Below are 5,280 nucleotides of genomic sequence, written 5' to 3'. Positions count from 1 at the left end.
TGCTTGTGAGATGTGCTGTAACATAAGAGCTGTGTGTGTATATATGATGGTTGCTTTGGTGTGTGATGTTGTTTGCTGTTGGATTTTTGTCTTCTGCTTAAGCCCTCAGTCTGATCTTTCTGTCCTTGCAGAGTTATCCTGTAAAATCCTCCATGAGTTTGAGTCTCTAACTCATTAGCGCAGTGCCACTTGAAAGCAAAGAGGCTAAGGTTTTTGTTTGAGTGTTGCGTGTGCTCCTTGCTTTTACACAGCTGTTTTTGTTTTTTGTTTTTTCTCCCAGATTTATAAATGACAGCTTATGATTTACATGGCGCTCTGTTGGCTTCAGCAGGCATACTTTTCCTGTTCCTATTCCTAGATAAACATTTCTGAAGCGTCACATTGTCCTAGAAACTAAGTCTTTATTATGCCAATGTCCACTCAGTTACCTGCAGCCACACCAGTGTGGTATCCATTAGTTGTTTTTTTTTAATATAAAGTTTGCCTATATTGTTGTTTTTAGCTACAAGTCTGAATTATTGAGTACAAATTCAAATGGGGTACTGGCAGACCTGAGGAAAGTACCATTACCTGTAATGTCCACCAAATGCGGCTACGTTGTTGTCTTCAGTTGTTTTGCTGACATTTTAGAGATGGCAGTGGCGATTGGATGGTGGTTCAGCCCCTGTACTTTAGTGCCAACTTAAATATTTTAACAACAAATGGATTGCTGAAAGTTTTGTTTAAGCATTCATGATCCCAATAGGATGAAAATGAACCAGTTTGATGATCCCCTGACCAACTCACCTCACCACCAGCAGATTAACGTTTTCACTCACTCAGTGAAACATCGTACAAAAAATGAGGTTTCCAAAATAATAATATACAACATATTTTCATCTTGTTCCACCATCGAATTGGTCCAGTAGTTTGGTTCATGACCAAATACCTGGACTGTCTCATCCACCTCTGCAGTACCCTGTATGCTAATTAACTAATGATAGCATGCTAAAATGCTAAACTAAGCAGATGAACTTAGTAAAATGACACCTATTAAATATCAGCATGTGAGCATGTTGGCGTTAGCATGTAGCCAATTTAGGTGAAAACACCATTGTACCGTCTCAGAGAGCTGATAGCCTGGCTATAGACTTTTAGTCTTGTGTTTTACAAGTATACCGAAAAATTTGTGGAATTACTGAATACTGAATTTGACTCATTTTTAATCATGAATCACCAGAGACACGTGCTGCTCTGGCAAAAATAGACCCAATGATGAAGGCGGAGCAGAGAAATGCCATCACTGTGCCTGAATGTGACAGAGCTGCATCCAGTGGACATTTGGGGTTATGCATGGGGCTGTAGTAAATCTGACTTTGAGTGAGGACAACTTTTACCGAGCTTCACCAAACCAAACCAATGGTATCCAGTTGCTACAGGCGTCCAATCATGCAAGACTTGTGGGTATTTTTGTATTCTTTCAAAGCATTTCTAGTCTTCAGAATGACTTGGCTTTTTATTTACCAACTTGGAAAAAAACTACCTCAGAACAGTGTCAGGTGCTAGCTAATATTAGCCCTAATTTATAATAATGGTAACAAAATCAAAAATTGTAGTGACCAAACCAACACAAGCCAATATCACGTTAGAGCACTGTTCTTTTCTTGAACCTTAATAAATGGAAAACCAAGTAATCATGTATGACTGGTTGGTTGCTTTAGTTGGTTACATTTAAGGGGACCAAATTTTTGTAATTGGGAGTCTCATTGTTTCATGTCAGTCCTTTATTTTTCCAAAGACAGCAACAAAAATAGCCCAGTGCAATCTAGAAATCATTCATGTGGTGAAATAATAAACTGTAGTCATGACTGGATCATATATTGACAAATGTGCCGTGGTAATCACCATTGACTATGTCAGTGTGTTCATGTTCCAGCTAAACTTTGGTGATATTGAGAAAAGTCCATAATGGCGGTGAAGGTTTTTTTTGGAAAGATGTATGTACAGCAATAATGTCAGAGTGTCAGGTGTGGATTATTGGTGATCATATGTTCATCTTCACACCAGTCTGTCCTCTTCACACAGGTCAAAGCAACTCTCAATAAACATTTTAGACTTTCAGTTAGCAGGACATTACTTAGCAAATGGGTAGATAAACGGATGGAACCAGCTTTTCTGTTTTTGTTTTCTCAGAATGTGGAAATATTATGGTTTCATACTGGATAGAGCCACTCCATGAGATCAAATGCCTACATTTCTCTGCCGTGTTAACCCAGTACTGCAATAAAATCAGGGTGGATGTCCCTGTCTCTTACTCAGTTCATTTCTGCTTTTCCTATGATTAGCCAGACTCGACGCCATTTTTGTTAAGGGTTTAAGATATGGTTTTACATGCTACAATTTACAAAGGGAATACACACATTTGAACAGACATTACAATGTATTGAATCATTGTAAACTACAACAAAAGGTACATATGAGGTTGTATGGCAGTTAACTTCAGATTGTTGTGATTTAGCCTAAACTGAAAACATCCAGCGTGTTCGTAGTCGATTTCTGTGTGCCTTTTGTGGGATATCTCTCCTTTCCATCAGCCCCAGCTTAGGGTTTCCGAGTCATTTCTACATAAAGGTTTGACAAAATCTGCTGCGCCACAAACAAACAAAAAAAAAAAAATCATTCTTAATTATCATGCAACCTTGCGTGTAGATGCTGCATAGAACGATCAGTATTTGTGTTTTGCACTTTCAAAGCAGTCTCAAGAAAAAAAAAAAAAATGCCCACCTGAGGTAGGGCAGAAAGTAAAAAGAAATGACGAGGTATTTTATGCTATCAATAGGAATTATAAGGAATAATATGACTTTGAAGAGCTTTTCTAAAAAGGTTGATATATCTATATATATTCATGAAGTACCTCATAAGCCTGATATATGCTGCATTGACTTTTTTCTTTAGTGTACTTCATATTGTCCAATATAAATTTTAATTTTTCCCCTTTGGGAGGGTTGAATGTCACTACAGGCTGTGCAAATGCCACAACCAGTTAATCCGATAGTCTGTTGTAACACGGGAGTACGTTATTCCTTGTGGCCAAATGATAATGTGTCATTTATGCAATTTGTACTCAAATCTCTTCAGAACATTTCTAAGCTGTAGCCACATCTTCTTTTTTTTTGTGTTTTGTCATTTTGTTTTTGCATATTCTCTGTGTCTGTGTAGCCAAAAAATATTGGGTTCAGTTGACAAAGAGTTGACACGCACCAAGCATCCTCTGAGGCCCTGTGGTATAAAATGACTGTTGACTCAGGTATTGCCGTGAAAGGGCTGTATCTGTTTACTGTGTCCCTGTCCCAAATTCCCCCTTCACACCTTTGTCTTAAAGTAGCCTTAGATCTAGTGAGGTTCCTATTTGGCCTTAAAAGTTGAACAAATTATGCACTACAGTTTCACAGACTTGACAGAGCTCGACTCCCGTTCAGACACATTTTTGAAAAAATTGTGTCGCATCATTGCCATGTTATCTACCTCCTATGAATGTAGGGGCTGTCCTGGAGTTGTAGTCGACTGCAAAACCTTTAATTTTCACGCTCATTTAAGGAAAACAGACAATCATCTGTAGATTCTTGAAAAAATAAAATATATCCCCTCATTCATTCTTGCTTAGAACTGATTCCAGGACACTCCATTGTTCTCAATGTTTTGTTTTTTTTCCCCCTCATTGGCCATTTTCATTTTTATACCTTGTGCGATTTTTGATTTTTTATTTTTTTTTTCATTGTAAGCCATGATGGAGAAGCAAAGTGACCAAAGTCTCTTGGCAAAGGCAGCCTTGCACAGCCGTGTGAATTCAAACCTCCCTTCACTTGTGTCATTTTGAGCTCAGTTTTGAGTTGTTGTTTATTTTCTATCTCTCTCTGTCTTTCTCTTCTCCCTTATTTAAACCACGACATGCCAAAACTGAATTTGCTGTCATTCCTGTTCTGGTGAGGGTCTTTATGTTGCTGATTTAATTTGTTCACATCCACTGCTAAGCTCCTTGTTCTTGTTGTTGTAAAGTTGTAAGCTTTTGATTTCTATTTTACATTTCCTTATTTTTGTTAACAATTATGCTTACAGAACACAAGATATGCTGTAAACCCTGTTAGGACATAATGTGAATACGTATCACTTAATATAGTTCACTCTTTGGCTTGACTGTAAGTTGCATTAATTAATAAAAATGTTTTAAAAAGTTCTCTCGTTGTCTCTCGTTAACTTTTTTTTTTTTATAACTTCATGTTTATTGTTCAGATTGAATTAGTGTTTGATTCATAAATGAAATAGTTTACACAATAGGTCTTTTTCACAGCAGTGAAAGGCACAGGTGTTACTGATAACGTTATCGATGGCTCTGTTCGATTCAAGTTCCAGTGACTGACAGCGAGCCAGCACGGACAACACCAGAACCCTGAAACTGAAGCAGCTAAGTGGAGTTAAGTCATCATGAATTTAATTATATTCACCCGTGCTTTTCCTCCTGACGTGATAAAATCAAAGTGTCCTCCGTGAGAAAGGCCTGTGTGTAAGACTGAACGTTAAAGGGCTGTCGCTGTGGTTCAGAACCGGTTCAGACAAACAGGTTTTGTGTCTGTTCCACCCTACACATAGTGTTTCCTGTAGCGCACTTGTCCTTGGCGGAGATTAGGTTATAGTGAGGGGAAGGTAACCTGTTGGCACGAGTTCAGCTGGACTGCAGATAACCCAAAGTAAAAAGGATGGTTATTAAAAGGTCTACAACCCGCAGGTGATTTAAGAGGATGAGTGAGGAGTAATAGCTAATTTAAGCAAACTGGTTTCAGCTTTGTGATTTTTTGTTTTTTATTGTTTTTCCCCCAGTTTGATAGAAGATGCGTTAATATGTAGAGCCTAGGAATTGACCTATCATGTTTTATGCGGCATGCGTCTGAAAATCTGTTAATGTATTACACAATACCTTCCAGGCAAACAGGTGTCATGCTATTAAAGGATCATTTCACACAAATCACAAATTTTCTCACTTGCCTCTAGTCATGCTGATGGTTTGGGCTTTATTTGCCCCGGTTCGAATATAATTCTCAGGTCAATACAACACCAAGTACTGGCTGATGACCTCTGCTTGTCGACAGCTTTCAATACTTGGTTACTTGGTGCTGTGGATGCAGTTCGGTCTGTACCAAAAAAGTACTGAGGTCTGATACCCAGCCATCACTTCAGTATTTGCCAGTAGTTAATCTTGTAAGGTATACATTAAATTAACGAACACAGAATTTTAAAAGGTACCAG

The sequence above is a fragment of the Trachinotus anak genome, unplaced genomic scaffold (genome assembly GCF_046630095.1).
Source record: "Trachinotus anak isolate AG129_WGS33_773 ecotype Australia unplaced genomic scaffold, CSIRO_AGI_Tana_v1 ptg000016l, whole genome shotgun sequence".
Classification (NCBI taxonomy): domain Eukaryota; kingdom Metazoa; phylum Chordata; class Actinopteri; order Carangiformes; family Carangidae; genus Trachinotus; species Trachinotus anak.
The sequence above is the reverse complement of the archived record's forward strand: the minus strand, read 5'-3'. Positions refer to the sequence as shown.